This window comes from Lepidochelys olivacea (genome assembly GCF_965140295.1).
Source record: "Lepidochelys olivacea isolate rLepOli2 genome assembly, chromosome: 7".
NCBI classification, from domain to species: domain Eukaryota; kingdom Metazoa; phylum Chordata; order Testudines; family Cheloniidae; genus Lepidochelys; species Lepidochelys olivacea.
The window spans coordinates 122,795,745-122,814,399 of NC_140417.1; the positions used below are offsets into that span (position 1 = coordinate 122,795,745).

General features: G+C 46.2%; 1 protein-coding gene across 1 annotated transcript in view; it reads right to left on the reverse strand.

Annotated features, from left to right (window-relative positions):
* MFSD13A (major facilitator superfamily domain containing 13A) overlaps window positions 1–18,423 on the reverse strand; it is a 52,827-nt gene extending 34,404 nt beyond the window's left edge. The window contains exon 1 of the mRNA XM_084634167.1: window positions 18,403–18,423. The gene's annotated coding sequence lies outside the window, so the exon portion shown is untranslated. The remainder of the gene's footprint in view (window positions 1–18,402) is intronic.
* Window positions 18,424–18,655: the final 232 nt, after the last annotated feature.

Here is an 18,655-nt window from a genome sequence, read left to right on the forward strand (position 1 = left end):
GGCAGCTTCCAGACTGGCATGCTGGCTTTTGTAAAGCTCCTTCTCAGGCGCCCCTCTCTCCCCCATTCACTGTATAGGGAGCCTAGATCAGTGTTCCTGTGATTTCTCCCTTCCTCCCCCCAAGTGCTGTGAAGCTGAACATCGCAACACCTAAGACCCTTTGTGGATTCCACCCTTTGTTCCTTGTTTCTGCTCCTCTTTCTGGTACAATGGAGCTGAGGTGGTGGTCTGTAGATGAGAATCCTTTGACTTGTAGCTTTGGCCTATCAACCAAACTCCAGCAGGTCCACACAGTAGAGCATCAATGCTGTGCTGAAATGTTAAAGGTCAAAGCCTGCTGGGAGAAATGTTGTACATTTATCTATGATCGACAGCACCTTTCTAACCCAAATGGGCTGAACCATGTCTTTCTGTTTGGATAATTTTTTCTTAAACTGTACCAGGAAGCTAGTAAAAATACCCTAGGCCCTGTGCTGCTATCTAGACGAACGTGTCAATGTACATAATCTGTTTAAAACCCATACTGGAAGCTATTCAACTGTATAGCCTGTATTTAGAGTATTTGCTCATTTGTGTGCTAAGTCATATTCTCTTGTATGCGGCTATCATGCTGTCAGAGAGAGCCTTTTCTTTTTCAGATCTTAATCCCTTTAGGCTACAAGGGAGTATATCCAATATCCTTGCAATTTTTCTGAAGAGTAAAGAATAAGCACTCCAGGCCAACACAAAATTTCAATCGAAACTTGTCTAATGAAAAACATTGTGTATAAAAGCCTTTGAGTATAAAACAGTTACTGTTTTTGTAAACTGTCACCTCACTCCCAGTATCTAATGCACTTGAAAGCGTTTTGGTTAAGATTGTGTATAAAAGGCACTGTATCTAAAATCAAACTTCATGCTATGCTAAATGAGAAGGGGGGGGGGAAATGTAATGTAAAAGTGCAATGTAAAAACTTGTAAATTTTTAAGTCAAATTAAAATGTTAAGATATTTTACTGCAGTAATAAGTGGAATTCACTGCACCTACAACTTTATAAAGGACACTTCCTTCTCTCCTCTCTGCCCTCTAGATTTAGCATTGTGAAAGCAAAAACATATCCTAGGCTCTTGGAATCCTTAAGACCTTAAAAATATAAATCCAGCAGCCAAACCTCCCCAAGAAGCAGAAACAACTAACAAACCCATTTTAAAAATGTAATGGGGTTGTGCATGCTTGCTCACGCGTGCGTGTACACACTCACACGCTGAGTGAGAACACTGATAAAAAGATGAAAATGCACTGAAGGATGATGGTTTTTGCCTATGTTGGACTAAAGTTTGGGGATTGAGTTCCAAGGATGAGAATGTCCTGCCAGCAGTGTCTTGAATATTTTGGGGAGTATTTTGTGGATTTGATACACTTCACTCTTAGGAATGGTGGGAGTGGGAAAGGATAGTGTGCAAGATCTGGTTCAGGGTGGGAACTTAAAAACACATGGACATTCTAGTTTAGAAACCTTCCCTTCTCTTGGTTCTCCTTTATTCTACCACTTCTAGGGTGGGTAGGGGCACCTGCCTCACCGCTTTGGCAGCATTGCATCTCTCTGGGTGGAGTTGGTCGCTGGTGTCTTGCAGTAGCCCGCTCAGGTTATCCAGGAACAGCTTGGATATTCTGAAATTAGTCTCCATCTAGCTTTCAGTCCCACTGGTAGCAGCTATGACCTAGCAACAACAGTTAAACTTGCTAGTCTGTTTACTTGGGTACCCTGTCTCTGACAGGTTTCAGAGTAGCAGCCGTGTTAGTCTGTATCCGCAAAAAGAAAAGGAGGACTTGTGGCACCTTAGAGATGCTCAAATTTATTTGAGCATAAGCTTTTGATGAAGTGAGCTGTAGCTCACGAAAGCTTATGCTCCAATAAATTTGTTAGTCTCTAAGGTGCCACAAGTCCTCCTTTTCTTTTTGCTGTCTCCGACAGTGCCTGGTAGCTGTACCTTCCTCTGAAGGATCAACCTCCCCACCCACAATATACTTAACTATGCCAGGCTGTGCCAAGTGGAAACTTCTTCCTGACTCAATCAATTGATAGTCTTGGGCCCTGAAGAAGTGTTAGCCCTTAATTCTTATCCTGCAGCAATAAGTTCCACTTGTTAATCATATTGTGCATAGTGATTTACTAGTCTTTATCTCTTAAATCCATTGCCTCTTCTTACTGGCCTTAGTTCCTCCTTCTATTGTGGGACAGGGCCAAAAGGATCAAGGGTTATCCAAATAGGGGAAGATTTGGTAGGTTCTTTTGGATGTCCTCTATAGGTTGTCATTCTGGGATCAAGGGGCGAAAATTATAATGTGTAACAGTAGGCTCTGTCTTAACTTGCGTGTTGATAGTTACTTGAATTAGTCTATCTCAAGTGAGAGCAGCCACACTGCAAAATGACAAGCTGCCCAGTGTCCATGTGTTAGCAGCTGGTGAATTGCATGAACTGGGGCAATAGTCTGACTCACTGGGGGTATAATCAACTTGAGTTAAAAGTAGTGTTTAACTTGGCAGTTCATAGCCCTGGCACCTCTGGGCTTGCTCTTTCAGTTGTGAAAGTAAAAAATAAATAAATAAAAAATTGGCTGAACCCTGGTACCTCTTTCATTACAATTAAGCACTGGTTAAAAGTACCACCACAGTCCTGTTAAAGCTTTTGTGTGTGGATGGGACTCGAGTTAGGGGCAACATGAATTAATGCTGCGGTGAAGACAAGCCCCCCAAAAGAATTTATAAATCTTAGGGCTGGTGTATGCTGAAAACTTGCACTGAAATGGCTACATTTCTTGGTGTGGATTTTTTTTACACCCTGAGAGCCCTAGCTGACCCAACCCTGATGTAGACATGCTAGGTGAACAGAAGATTTCTTCTCTTGACCTAGCTACTGCCTCTTGCAGAGGTGGATTCAGTACAGCAATGGGAAAACCCCTCCCGTCACCATACACCATAGCTGCACTGCAATTGTTCCGCTGTAGTGTTTGGAGGGTAAACGTACCCTTATATACGGGGGTGGAAGGGAACCATTCACTCATGTAGTCTAAGCCATTGGCCTTCACCTCATTCAGTGCAGGGCGATTCCCTGACAGACCATGCCCTGGGCTCTCCTCCAACAGGTTGCTAGTGAACAGAGACTGGGGTCTCTTCCCTTTATGGAACATTCTCTTCTGGAACTGATGAGGAAACTTCAAAATCAGATTTTCCAGAGTGCTATATATTAAGATGCCAATGGTGCACGAACAGTGACTTAGCAGTTTTCTCACTGGAGAACATACTTGTATCTCCTCCTAGATTAGTTGGTCATCAAAGTGCTTCGGCTAAGAGCACAAGCTTGTTCTTGGATCAAAGATGATGGGTACGTCTACACAAAGGAGACTATATTGGTATAGTTATGCCGCCGCAGCCCCATGGTGTAGGCCCAGCCTACGCTGACAGAAAATGTTTTTCTGTTGGTGTAGGAACATTGCTTCCACAAATGCCATGAGCTATGTCAATGGGAGCCCTCTTCCATCAGTATAGCTGCATCTATGCTGGGGTTAGGTCACATCAGTCAGTGGCGTTGGTGGGTTTTTTTCTTCACACCCCCAGCTGACATTAGCGATGCTGATAACATAGACCAAGGCTAGATAGCAAATCGTTTAGCCCTTCATTGCCCTATCCTGGTGGGGCAAAGGAGGTAGAAACTGAAAGTTGACATGACCAGGTGCTGATGCTTGTTACCGCCTTTATCTGCTGTTTTTGCCATATGCCATGTCAATGTAGCCCTGACAGTCCCAGGATATTGAAGAGACTAGGTTGGTGGGGTAAAGGTTTGGTAATAGCTTTTATTGGACCAACTCCTATTACCTCACCCACCTTGTCTCTTTGTCATAGACTTTTTCAGGCCAGAAGGAAGGAACCATTCTGATCTAGTCTGACTTCCCGCATAACCTAATAAGCCGTGGAATTTTTCACCCATTCAGTTCCTACACCGAGCCCATAGCTTCCTGGCTGAACCAGAGTATCTCTTTTGAGAAAGAGAAAGCCAGTCACATCTGCTTAGCTGATGCTAGCTGTGGAGGAACAAAACAACACTGCTCTTTCCTGCTTCCCCAACAAATATATTGGCTAAACTCTGAGGTCAGATTCCTGAGTATTGCTGAAACTAGACAGTTCTATAGAACATTTGAGAGTTGTTGTGTGTTTCCCTCCCTCTCCCCCCCCCCCCAATCTTGCATTGGCCAGAGGAAGTGAAAAGAGTGGGTAGAAAAGACAAGGGAAGAAAGCTTCCCCGCTACATCTCTGATTTCTCTGATGCTATGTCGTCTTGTGCTGGGTAATGAGGTATAAAGGACTCAGCTTAACACGAGCAACAGTTAATGCAATGCACTTGAGCAGAAGCCTCACTGAGGGAGAACCAGTTTGGAAATCCACACTCGAACATGATTGTTTCACTTTCCACTTGTGTTTAAGTGACTCTGTAAGTCAGTGGCACTTATGCTCCTGAGCAACAGTGTTTTGGAAACATGCCCTCTTAGTGCATTGGTCAGAAAATTAAAGATTTATTTGAAAACTCTCTTAAGTAAGGCCTCTAACAAAGGTCCTGTCATCTGGTGAACCTTCTCCAGAGCCTCCTTGAAATGATGTAGCTTAATTGAAACAGTGCAAGATTTGCTCATCCTGTGGGACAGGGGGGTATGCAACTTCTGCAGTGCTCTCAGATCCTGCTTGCTTGGGGAGCTCCAAAAGAGCTATGGCCCTGGGATGGGTGAAAAGGGAGACTATTAAGAACCAAACTCTGACCCTTTTGAGTCTCTCTTGTAGAATTTCCAGTCAGATGTGAGTCCTGGCTGTCTCAGATTTCCTTTTTCCACAAGATTGACAAGCAGCATGAGGCTATTGATGGAAAAAGTTTATTTACATCTTGTAGAACCACTAAATCACGTGTTTACTCTCCAGGAAGGTAGGGTGGGGGAATGGAGAGGCAAGTATTTAACTGATGTAAGTTAACTGATAATCTTAAACTCTGGAAGATGCTCAGGTAGTATGTTGAACATTCTTGGGTCACTTTATTATTGTGCCCTTGTTATCTCACCTCTTCTTTTCCCCTCCCCCCCACACTTTTTTTTTTTTTTTTTTTGCATTCATGAGTACTCTGCAGGGTAACACTCTAGAGCAGGAACCCTGGGTTCTGAATACATAATACTTCCAGCCCAGACCTGACGACATGATAAAATATCTGGCTGCTTCTCCACACTAAATCTGATTATATCAGAGCTGCTTTGCTGCTGGACAACTTGATCAACAAAACCTCTCCCTTGTGAAAATTGCTGGCATTAAAGAGCGAACTGGCAATGTTGTCATTTGGGGATGGAGTCCCTGTTTCAAAAGGCACCCTGAAGAACTGTCCTTTGAGTGCCTGAATTGGATTAGAGTAGCTAAGGTAAATATTCTGCACATTTGAATTAACACTCTGGTTGTATGCTGCAAATGTTTTTGGTTTCCACTTGATTGTTTGTTCCCTAGTAATTCTATATGACACAAGTCAGCTCTGAAGCATGCGCCTCTACGTATATCTAGTTCTTTCTCAGAGCTGAAGTGGAAAAGGCTCTTCCGTTTGTAAGCACGTAGGGGATAATAGGGTTAAAAGTAGTAGCCAGCATGGATTTGTCAGGAACAAATGCCAAAGCAACCTGATTTTCTTCTTTGACAGGGTTACTGGCCTAATGGAGAGTGGGGGAAGTAGCAGGTGTGGGTGGGGGTGTGTCTGGTTTAGTGTGGGTGTTTTTTTGTTTTTGATTTTTTTTTTTGGATGAGGCTTTTGATAGTCCCACATGACCTTATCATAAGCTAACTAGGGAAGTGTCCTCTGAATGAAACTACTATAAGGTGGGTGTACAACTGGTTGAAAGACCATACTCAAAGTAACTACCAGTGGTGGTCTCTCAAACTGGCAGGATGTATCTGGTGGGGTCCCATGGGGTCAGTTCTGGATCTGGTACTATACAATATTTTCCACTGACTTGCTGAGGAATGGAGAATGTGCTTATGAAACTTGCAGGTGACACCCAGCTGGGAGGGGTTGCAAGCACTTTGGAGGGCAGGATTAGAATTCAAAAGTACCTTGATGAATTGGTCTGAAATCAAGATGAAATTCAGTAAAGATAAGTGCAAAGTACTTCACTAAGCAAGGGAAAATCAAATGCACAACTGCAAAAGGGGGAATAACTGGCTAGGTGGCAGGACTGCTGAAAAGGACTGGGGGTTAGTCAATCTCATACTGAATGAGTCAACAATGTGGTGCAATTATGGAACTGGATAATATCGGTCTAGGGCATATTAACAGTGTCATATGTACAACACAGGAGCTAATGGTCCTGCTCTACCTGGCACTGGGGAGGCCTCAGCTGAAGTATTGTCTGATTCTGGGTGCCCCACTTTAGGCAAGATCTTGACAAATCAAGAGGAGTCTAGAAAAGAGCAACCATGATAAAGGGTTTAGACAACCTGATGAGGAAAGATTTAAAAATACTGGGGGTGTTCAGTCTTGAAAGAAGAAGACTGAGGTGGGGCAGTAGGGAGGAATCTGACAACAGCCTTCAGATATCATAAGGGCGGTTTATAAAGAGGATTGTGATTGATCGATCTCCGTGTCCACTGCAGGTTGTATAAGGACTGTAATGGGCTTAATCTGCAGCAAGGGAGACATTAGATACTGGGGGGAGGGGAGGGAAGCTTTCTAACTATGAGCATAGTTAAGCTCTGGAATAAGCTTCCAAAGGAGGCTGTGGGAATCCCCATCACTGGTGGGTAAGAACAAGTTGGACAAACAATCTAGACCACCCTTGGCCAATTACTTGGTCCTGCTTTGGTGTGGGGGGCTGGACTTAATGACCTCTCAAGGGCCCTTCCAGACCTGTATTTGAGACTCTGACCTGATTCCATCAGCAGTAGCCAGATGTTGTGAAAGGTTTAGAGGAGGCCTATGCACGATGAATGGATGCAGAGGGAGAAGAGCAGACACAATCCATGAGGTAGACTTGGGCAAGACAATGGAGCATGTGAACTATCCTAATCTTTTTCCAAGCAGAGATGGTGAAGATCACATGTCAACTAGTAATGTGTGTGTGTGTTTTTTTTTTTTTAAGGCAATATCTCCATTTTGTGGGTGGCCTTGACTGCAGAACTAGCTGGGTTGGGGTGGACACCCTTCTAATTGGGGTAGGGGGGCATTGGGAAGGGCGCGCTCACAAAGTTTGAAAGAAGACCAATTAGGTGGGGGAAACTGACTAACTTCTCTCAACATGTCGTCCTTTGCCAGGTTAGTACTTGTTAGTCATTGTCTAGTAACCATAGCTGCCTGGAATGTGCCCACGCTTGAGAGGCGCTTGGAGTGGTTACTAAAAACAAAAGTTGGCTAGTCCAAGAATTCCTCTGGAGATAACCAGAGCCTTTAAAATTAAAGAATCGGGGAGGCAAGGAGTGGAGCTCGGTGTGAGTCCCTAACCTCAAGGATTATGCTCTGCTCCAGTGTGTCTCCTCATTAAGAGAGCCACCTGGTTGGCTCCACTCTGGGTGTGCCTGATTCTCCAAAGAGGAAAGCACAGCAGAGCTTCAAGTCTTTGCTACGGAGACAAAACACACGCTGCTGCCTACAGAGACCGGTAATGAGCTCTTTCCTAGCTGCTTGAGGTGCTAAGCTACATTACCACCCTCCTCTGGCTGGGTGTGCTTGCTGTCTAGAAATGGCCATGTCCTAAAGTGCACTCTTGTTTATGGTGACGCTGACCTGAGGGCACCGGGGTTCCTTCTTCCCACTGCCCCCTAAGATACAGGAGGTCAAGGTGTGGTTCTGTGCTGAGTACCTGGGTAACTATTGTTGTGCATTGTTCAGACTGCCACCTTCCATGCCAGAGGTGGCTGCCTTTCAGCACTGATGTGTACCTACTGGGCATTGGGAATGAAAGCAGCTGTATCCACGCTGGGGCCTTATGCACTTACAACCACTTGCTTGCCGTTATCCAGCAAAGCAGTCGCTGGCCATAGCCAGCTCTAGGCTTTGTCCCCACTTACATTGTCCCTCTTCTTCCCCCTCGCCAGGGTACCCCTACCACCACCTCAGCAGCTTCCTGCCTGCACCCTAACGCCCAGCCTGTGCTGATCCCTGGCATGTCTGCCATACTCTGCCACTTCAAGCGACCACCCTGGCATGGACCAAGGGTTGGCGTCAAAGCCCCGCTTTCCAAGCAGGGAGCCATGGAGTGCAATGAAAGAGATTCTTGTGGGTGTGACTGTCGACAGCTGTTGTTCCTACTCGAGGTTCTGCACGTACAGCAGGGCCCTATGTGGGCAAATAGGGTGCAATGGGCCTGATCTATTAATTTAGATGGAATAAATGGGCCCAAAGCGGTAAAGATCCTATCACAAGATCCTATCACTGCTCAACATAGCTAAACAAGGTTCGGGGCTTGGTATTCTGAGGCCTCAGCCTGCTTAATACCATGGCAAACGCTCCCTTAAAAATCCTTTCTCTTTTTACTAAAGACACAGAAAAGAAAAATGGAGCCTTTGAAATGCAGAGTATTAAATAAGGCTCTTATCTGAACAACATCCCTCCTTGCCTTTCCCTTTAGCTGGAGAGCTGTTTTAAAAGGGACAAAAACACCCTCGTCTGACCGCCTTTTAGCGGGAATCTAAGATAGTAATAACTGTTCCTATTTGTTTGGTTTTGGAGGTGGGTGCAGGGGGGAGAAGTTAGCTGAGATGGGCTGGACCTTGTTAGTTGGATCCCATTTCCTAAGAAGACAAACCCACACAAAAGGAAAGAGAACAAACGCATTTCCTATCCTTGCTAGCTTTTGTCTCTTGGGGGGGTGACAGCCATGAGGACAAAGCTGGCTGCAGTGGTTGTTTGTAGACAGCTGCTTCTATTTTTCCTCCCCAAAAGTCCTCTTTTTTAAAGACCCCCAAAAGGGAGCGTTTTGGGGGTGGATTGACTATTCTTCCCATTTTGTTCCCCAATTAGGCCTAATTTCTAACACAAATTTTGGCTCACTGATTTTTAGTGTGTACCAGGCATGACCTTAACACAGTTCTTGAGTTCTAACGAGGCCTTTTTGTTTGGACTAATTGAGTCCATCTCTTTCCCATTAACATTTGTTGCCATCTGTTGTTATGACCTCTTATGAACTTCCAGCTACTTCTTACAGCTGAGCTTACAATTAAGGTAAATTTGTCAGTCCAATTATGCCAACAGGCCTAAGGCCGCAACTGCTATTAATACAGACTCGGACAGCTGGGATGGGTTTTGAAGCTTCTGAGAAATATAGCCTCGTGGAAGCCATCTTTCTCAGTGCATTGCAAACCCCACCTTTTGCAAGACCCCAAAAAAAGGAATGTGGAAGAAAGAACTGGAGGGTCTATACCATCCAATTTATCCTGTGCCCAGCAATGTAGAGATGGGACAAAAGTGTGTCTATGGTCCATGATTTAAGCTCTCTTGAGTCAGGAGCAGTCTCTTACTTTCTGTAGACCAGCTAGCACAACAGGGTCTTCTCATGGGGGGTGCCCTCTCGGTGTTGCTTCTATTGCAATAGACCTACCAGATAAATACTGAACGTGTAACGCTCAAAGAACCCTGTCGTCAGTGGGCAGGATCAAACCAGGGACCTCTGGAGCTTAGCGCATAAGCCTCTACTGCGTGCACTAAAAGCCAACTGGCTCGTAGCTAAGGCTGTAGAGCAGACTCCTTTTATCTCTCTTTCTAAGTGGTCTTGGTGCCACTAGATGGGACAGAACCCACCCAGGAGGGGTGTTAGTTACACACACACACACTTGGCAAACTGGGATTAAGACCTCCAGATATCTGTGTAAAAGAGCAAGTCTCTGTTATGGCTAAGATTTCTTCTCTCTCCGGGTAGAGCCCTACTTGAGGAGGTGAAGGAGCAGGGCAGCACTAGACAGTTGCAGAACGTGGGCTTGTGAAAGCAAAACAAGAGGGGGTATGTATTATTCTAGCTGGCGAACACAGGCTGGCCCAAACAGGCTTCCAAACGCCCACGGTGCTGTAGCATATTGTCTGCACTGTGGTAACGCCCTATTGCTGAGTGACCTGTCTGCATGGGAAATGGTGCCTGACCTTTCTGTGGTGCGGCATGTGCTATGTTGCTGTGCCTCTCTCTTGACTCCTTGGGAGTCTCCGACTTGCATGACAGCAGGCTTGGCCCAGTTCCAGAAGTTAAGCCGAAGTTATTCTGGCTGGCTGTAGAACAAGGAGGTCCTTGCATCTAAGGAAAAGCAATTTAGTCTCATTTTACCAGCCATCTCGGCACCTTTCCATCTAGTGCTTCACAGCCAGGGATGCCCAAACAAAGGCTGCCATGGCAAGTTGCTAGGAACCCAACGGGGCACTACCCTTGCGTAAAACAGAGGAGAGTGCAGTCATGCTGGTCTCTCTGCTAGTAGAGGTCCCAACATGGAACGCTCCCTCCTGATCCAAGCATCTTTCCTTGACTCCATCCCCGTTGAGATGCTCATCTAGCCTTTCAGCTTGTTACTGACAGTTCTATAACTTGCTTCTCTGTGGCCATTCCGGACTGGCATGACCACATCACAAGCTATTGTCAGACACCTCCACCATCTCCCAAGTCACTTCAGATCCACTTGGAAAGGGGGAATAAAAATCTCCCCTGTGTCTAACTCACTGATTTATTGTGCTCACTGCATGGGCCTGGTTTCTCTCTGCCCTGCTCTCAGAGAACCAGCCTCCTGGCTGAGATTGTGCCAACAGTGTCCTTCCACACACACACCTTTTTCTTAGAGGAAACACTACTCTTAGAGTAGGACCCAACCAACAAGGGAATGGAAGGATCCATTCCAGGCTGACCAATACAGCTTTATTCTGTGTACTCCATCTAAAGACTAGGAAACGTGCAGAACTTTAAATGCTGATCATAGGCATAGGGGGCAGTTTGTCAGTGGAGGTGACAATTGTTGAATGAATACAGGGCGTGCCTAATCTGTTCAGCTCTGTCAGCATTGCAGCTAGTGCCCAGGGATCTATAGGTACCATGTCTGTGCCTAAATGGGAATCGATCCATTGCAGCATGAATAAAGCCCAGTTAGGGTGCAAGTGGGTCAGAATGACGCAACCAGATGACTCACTGCAGGAAGGGAGCCTGGGACCCTCTACTTCATCACACCTGTGGTTGTTAATCCATTTTCAATTCACCATTCCTCTCCTGGTTCTTTTTACATTCTTTCTGATGGGTGCATTAGAAATAGGTTTCTCGGTCAATCTAGTTGATGGCCTCGGGTCAGTTACGAGTGTGCACTTGTGGTACCAAATAAACCACCAGTCAGTTGCTTTAAGTCTGGAAGGAATGCTTGCTGAGGCGTGCTCCCTGGAGCAGCTATACTCCTCTGCTTCGGTTTATACTACGCCTATCGCTTCAGTATCTGCATTGTTGGAAGGCCGGCAATGCGGTAAGTCCGGTCTAAGCTGGGGATAGCGGCACTTGTGTGTTTACAGCGTAAACCCCTTGTTCAGAAACCCTGCACCAGTGTAAAATGATCGTGCAACTTGTTCTGGTAAACTAGAAGAGCAATTTGTGCTGGTGCACGGCGTTATCTCCCCAGTGACCTGCTCCCTTTCCTCCGTTCTCCATGCTAGCTTCCCATGGAACACAGTCCAGTTCGCGGTTCTTTTCCTCAAGGTCTCGCAGTGCCCTGAAGAAATGGACAATGCCCTGGATGCAGGATACCTAAAGCTCTGGGCTAACTACCATACTTAGCCCCATTCTGCTTGAGTAGCAGAATTGTCATCCATCACATGGGCAAAGCATGTCTGTGCAGGAGAGGGGAGCTTTTCTCACGCTGGGCCATGATCTTCACCAGGCCCCACAAGCATGAGAAGCCTCGCCACCTTCTGCTCCAAGTGCAAGTTGCACTTCCATACGTGCTGGAACTAGGGGAGTTATGGGTGCTACCATACTCCTGGCTTCGAGTGGTTTCCATCCTATGCGGTGTCAGGGTTCCTTCCCCACTCTGAACTCTAGGGCACAGATGTGGGGACCCACATGAAAGACCCCCCTAAGCTTATTCTTACCAGCTTACGTTAAAAACTTCCCAAGGTACAAAGTTTTTTTGCCTTGTCCTTGAACCCTATGCTGCCACCACCAAGCGTTTTAAACCAAGAACAGGGAAAGAGACCACTTGGAGACGTCTTCCCCCAAAATATCCCCGCAAGCCCTACACCCCCTTTCCTGGGGAAGGCTTGATAATCCTCACCAATTTGTACAGGTGAACACAGACCCCAACCCTTTGATCTTAAGAACAATGAAAAATCACTCTCTGGTTCTTAAAAGGAGAATTTTAATTTGAAGAAAAGGTTAAAGATCACCTCTGTAAAATCAGGATGGAAAATACTTTACAGGGTATTCAGATTCAAAACCCAGGATCCCCCTCTGGGCAAAACCTTAAAGTTACAGAAAACAGGAATAAACCTCCCTCTTAACACAGGGAAAATTCACATAAACCAAAGATAAACTAATCTGCCTTGCCTGTCTTGCTTATACTGGTTGCAATTTTGGAGATTTGGATTAGGATGGGCTGGAGAAGATGGATTTCTGTCTGGCCTCTCTCAGTCCCAAGAGAGAACAAACACATAAACAAAGAGCACAAACAAAAGCCTCCCCCCAGATTTGAAAGTATCTTGTTCCCTTATTGGTCCTTTGGGTCAGGTACCAGCCAGGTTAGCTAAGCTTCGTAACCCTTTACAGGTAACAGGATGTTGCCTCTGGCCAGGAGGGATTTTATAGCACTGTATACAAAAAGGTGGTTACCCTTCCCTTTATCTTTATGACCTGCAGGGTTTACAGTTTGGTTCAATGGCTCTCAGCACCCGCACTATACAAATTGTCCCAGCAAAATTGTCTTCCAAAAGCAGGAGTGTCGGAATAGCAAATTGGTGGGTCATATGAAAAGTCAATTACAAAATGGCTTTTTTGCAACACTTACTCCTAGTCCTGCAGCCCCAGAGATCTGGGTAAATGTTGCATGTGAATGGGTGGCATCTGACCATACATTGGAAACGCTGGACCTGCTGTGAGGTGTTACATTTTTTTTGTTCCTCTAGGCTAGTTAATTGCTCAGTACACCTTAGTTCTAGGAAACTTATTTGTTATCCAGCATGCTGCATGAACAATGCTGGGACCAAAGCATTTTTTTTTTTGTTTTAACTTTTTATCCTGTCCTCCGCATCTTCTGTTTGTTTCCACAGCTCAGGACACAAGCTGCTTTGAAGCAATGACCCCTGTTTAACACAAGGATCTGGACCATGTACCATTATGGTTTTGTGCCTCCAGAGCATTATCCAAGCATGAACCAGCCCTCCCCGTACACCTACCTGCCTCTTGGTCCTGGCAGACTGGTTGAATCTCCAAACTCCACAATGTTCCCTCCTATCCAGATGCACAACCTCTATAGCCAGCCTGTCACCACCACCATGGACTGGAACGGCCACCATGACTATGCAGGAAACCAACTAGAGTATCATCATTTCTATGGCACCAACCCATACTTCCATCCTCACCCCTTCTGGCACTTCTCTCCAGTGACCCCCATGTCTCTGTACAACCCCTATGCAAACTATAATCCATATGCAGCATACCAGAGGCCAAGCCAGGGTCAGGACATATGGCCACAGGGCTTCACCATGAGAGGGGAGCTTCACTGGGGGAAACTAGAGAGGGTCTTTGGACCTAGGCGGGAACTTCCAGAGTTTGTGAAGGAGGATCTCCGCAGGGTTTATGGCACCTACCCAAGGACTGATGTTTCCATAACCTTCCAGAACAGGGAATTCCTGGTGAAAGGAGACCCCAGAGTGGGAGAACAGGACTACACAGTCGAAAAGAGAGTCATCCGAAGGGATCCCACCCCAACAGCTAGCGAAGCTGACGATGACAGCGAGGAACGAAACAGGAAGAAGAAAAAGAAATCTAGACGTTGATGGAGCCAGCTCCCTACAAAACTGGTGCTCCTTGTCCCCACGGCCAAAGAGTTGGCAGCTGAATTCTGGTGCTTGGGAAGAATACTGGGAACTAGCATGGGCATACAATGCTGTCCACTCCCCTTAGGCAAGTTTTGAACTACTGCCAAAAATGTAATTTTATTTAATTCCTCTACCTACTTTCCCCACGCTCCATTATCACACGGACATAGCTTATACTCCCAGCTGACTGACACGTACTACACATTCCTCCTACCCTCCCCATGTGCACCTCAGTATCGGTTGGTCTCTTGGATATTGGCTTTGAATGAGAATGTATAGGCTTCCATTTGGCTGACCAAAATATAGTCACAATCTGCTTGCTAGACTGTGCCCCTTTAGAAGAGGAGTTGGTGAGCCTTTTTTAACTAGGGAAAGGAGCACCATCCCACCTGTCACTAATTTGGCCTCTTGTTGGCAGCCCTCTGCAGGGTGAATAGCCAGGAAGACTGGACTCCCTCCATCTCTGCCACCTTGCCACACTTCTGAGGACAGTGTGGTTTAGTGTTCAAACAAGACACTTTCACATGCAGCTGTCTTCTTTTTTGTACACCCTGTAATTACTGCTTCATACAGAAGATTGTACCGTTCGTTGTTCACTATGGAATTTTTGTGTCAATGCTTTGCTACAGGCTGGAAGAAGGTGGTGTAAAGAGATCCCCTTGCACTCACTGGTGGGTCTGGTGATCCCTCTTTCTGACTTCATGTCCTCATTCTGACACTGGGGGAAACTAGAGAGGGTCTTTGGACCTAGGCGGGAACTTCCAGAGTTTGTGAAGGAGGATCTCCGCAGGGTTTATGGCACCTACCCAAGGACTGATGTTTCCATAACCTTCCAGAACAGGGAATTCCTGGTGAAAGGAGACCCCAGAGTGGGAGAACAGGACTACACAGTCGAAAAGAGAGTCATCCGAAGGGATCCCACCCCAACAGCTAGCGAAGCTGACGATGACAGGGCTTCACCATGAGAGGGGAGCTTCACTGGGGGAAACTAGAGAGGGTCATTCTGAGGACATGAACCTACTGTATCTTCCTTTGCAGAAGAACCTAACTCAGATCCAAGTCAGCACAGCTATTGCCAGGTGGGCACGGGAAAAGACACAACTGTGGATGCCAGTTTATGAGCGCCACTGACATACTTCAGATGTCACAGCTGTTGTATGTTCCACAGTGCTAGCCTTTTTCCCTTGCCAGGTCTGAAGAGGGGATCTACTGCTTGCAGGGCAGGCTGCACTGGAAGCTTATTGCAGGCCCGAGGGCAGTCCCTAAGTTGCTTGCAAATTTATGTTGCTTTTTAAATAATAAAAAAGTAAAATGTGAACCCCAATGTGTGCTTGTCTTCATTGCCAGTGACTCAAACTGCTGCTTGCTGGAGTTGTATAGTAAACTTAGGGAAGTGTAAAGTATCAGAGGGGTAGCAGTGTTCGGCAGAGTCCTGTGGCACCTTATATACCCATGAAAGCTTAGGCTCCAATACGTCTGTTAGTCTAGAAGGTGCCACAGGACTCTCTGCCGCTTTTGCGTGTGTGTGTGTGTGTGTTTGTACACCAATTATCCTTGCAAAACTAAGCACTTGAGAGTTAAGAAACGGCTGAATTAGGGTTGCAGAGGCAGCCTTAATTTGCCCTCCTTGTGAGGTATGCATGATGAGGAAGTCTTTTTAATTACAGGTACATGATTGAATACTCCCCCACCCCTCCCCACACAGAAGACCCCTGCCTTATTCAGTGTATGGGATGAATCTGCTCTTCGGGGGGGGAAGCAGGGTTGTGCAGTGAAGGAGGCTGTTGTCTGTAGAACCCTTGCTTGGTTTGTTGTGGAAGTTGGAAGTTATATAGTGAAAGAGAAAGGAGGGTCTCATGGTGAAGGCAGCTGAACTGTGCCCTGAACAACTTGATCCTATTCCTGGCTCTGCCAGACTTGCTGTGCAGTTCTGGGCAAATCCCTTAAAGCAATCGTCCCAGATACTAGGGTCTGATTCGCAGAAGTGCGAGGTGCTCACATTGCAAGTAGAAAAGGAGGACTTGTGGCACCTTAGAGACTAAACCATTTATTTAAGCATAAGCTTTCGTGAGCTACAGCTCACTTCATCTTATGCTCAAATAAATTGGTTAGTCTCTATGGTGCCACAAGTCCTCCTTTTTCTTTTTGCGAATACAGACTAACACGGCTGCTACTCTGAAACCTGTCACATTGCAAGTGAAGTCAATGGGAGCTGTGGCTTTGAACGGAAAGAAGTGCTAAATAATGCACTAAGTTTTCTCTGGGGTGTGCGTGTGTGAGGTCCTAGGTCTCAAATGGGGTACCCAAAATTAATAATTCCTTCAAGATCATTCTCTCCATGGGCCAGTTAGTCGGCAACATGCTAATACAGACTAAAACTTTGACTCCCCCCGAACCTCTGCAGACCAGCCCTTATATACTATCCAGCCAAAGGCTGTGAGGAAATTAATAATTGTCTTCACAGCAGAGCTTGCGTAAGCGTGCAGTAAATGAGCCACAAGACGAGCCCCTGAACAATGAGGATAAAACAAGCTATTGTTTGGCTGTGCGTTCAGAACACCAGCCATCCTGTGCACTGAATGAGGCAGGAGTCCTAGGGGAGGGAAAATAACATGCGATCATGTAACTGAAGCCTGTAGCCAAATGCATAGGCATGAGGAGGCCAAATTAAGGTTGAACAGGCACCCTTAATTCAGGTGTCTTCTAACTTCTGAGGGCTTGACTTTGCAACCTTAATGTTCTTCTAGTGTAGCTTTTTGTGGGTCAGTTACCTTTGCTTAAAAAGGAGAAAATTCCATCAGCAGGGTTGGCCGCTTTTAGATGCGTGGCCCAGACTGCTGAGCTAATGGAGAGCTGCAGCAGCCTCTTGATCGGCGGTAGAGCTCTTTTGCTGAGCGCCTCCTTGGCAATTCATGTCCCCTGTGCACCCCTTTCCCCCCCCCAGTTCTAAGAAACAGGGGTGTTGCACAGAATGAGGATTCTGGGTGGAGCTGCTGCCCACACTGTAACCACAGGTGGTGGGGGGGTGAGGGTTAACTCACCATAGGGAAGCTGAGGAAGCCTTCCACTCCCTGCAATGGCTGGGCAGTCTCAGCAGCTGGGACCCAGCTCCCTGCCTGTCTCACTCCCTGTGTAGGTGAAGCAAAGGGGGCTATGCTGAAGGGTCAAGAGGGGAGCAGGAAGCTGCCTCCTGCCGGACACTCCGTGCCTCCCCTTCCAGGGAAAGTCAATGTTGACAAGTGCAAAGTAATGCACATGGGAAAACCATCCCAACTACACATACAAAATGATGGGGTCTAAATTAGCTGTTACCACTCAAGAACGAGATCTTGGAGTCATAAGAACGGCCATGCTGGGCGAGTCTCCTGCCTTCCGACAGTGGCTGGTACCACGTGCTTCAGAGGGAACAAACCGAACCAGGCAGTTTATCAAGTGTTCTAGCCCCTGGCATCCAGTCCCAGCTTCAAGCAATCAGAGCCTTAGGAACACCAGAGCCTAGTGTGGGGTTCCTGACCATCCTGGCTAACAGCCATTGATGGAATGTCCTTCATAAACATACAGAATTATTTTTTGAACCCAGCTGTACATTTGGCCTTCACAACATCCCCTGGCAACAAGTGCCACAGGTGGCCGGTGCCGTGGGTGATGTCAGAACTTGTTTCTTTTTAAACCTGCTGCCTATTAATTTTGTTGGGTGACTGCTGGTTTGTGTTATGTGAAGGGGTAAATAACACGGCCGTCTTGGTGTTCTCCACACCTGGCATGATTTTCTAGATCTCAATCATATCCCCCATGTCAGGGTTCCCTTCCCACTCTGAACTCTGGGGTTCAGATGTGGGGACCCACATGAAAGACCCTCTAAGCTTATTTCTATCAGCTTAGGTCAAAACTTCTCCAAGGCACAAATCCCTTCTTGTGCTTGGACAGTATTCGCTGCTACCATCAAATGAGTTAGACAAAGATTCAAGGAAAAGAACCACTTGGAGTTCCTGTTCCCCAAAATATTCCCCGCAAGTCCCTTCACACCCTTTCCTGGGGAGGCTTGAGAAAAATATACTAACCAATTGGTACAGGTGAGCCTAGACCAAATCCCTGGGTTTTTAGGACACTAAAGCCAATCAGATTCTTTAATAATAACAAAAAATCCCCCACCCAGAACTTTACAATAAAGTAAAAGAAGCACCTCTGTAAAATCAGGATGGAAGGTAACTGTACAGGGTAATCAGATTCAAAACACAGAGGATTCCCCTCTAGGCAAAACTTTAAAGTTACAAAAAACAGGGATAAACCTCCCTCTAAGCACAGGGAAAACACATAAGCTAAACAAGAGATACTCTAATGCATTTCCTTGCTATTACTTACTCTTCCTGTAAGTTTAGATGTATCATTCAGTAGGAGCTGGATTACGTCCTTGGTCTCTCTCTTTGTCTCCGGAGAGAACACACCGAGCACAAAAACAAAGCCTCCCATCCCAGATGTGAAAGTATCTTCTTTCCCCATTGGTCTTTCTGGTCAGCTGCCAACTAGAGCTGCAGCTCACGAAAGCTCATGCTCAAATAAATGGGTTAGTCTCTAAGGTGCCACAAGTCCTCCTGTTCTTTTTGCGGACTAGGTT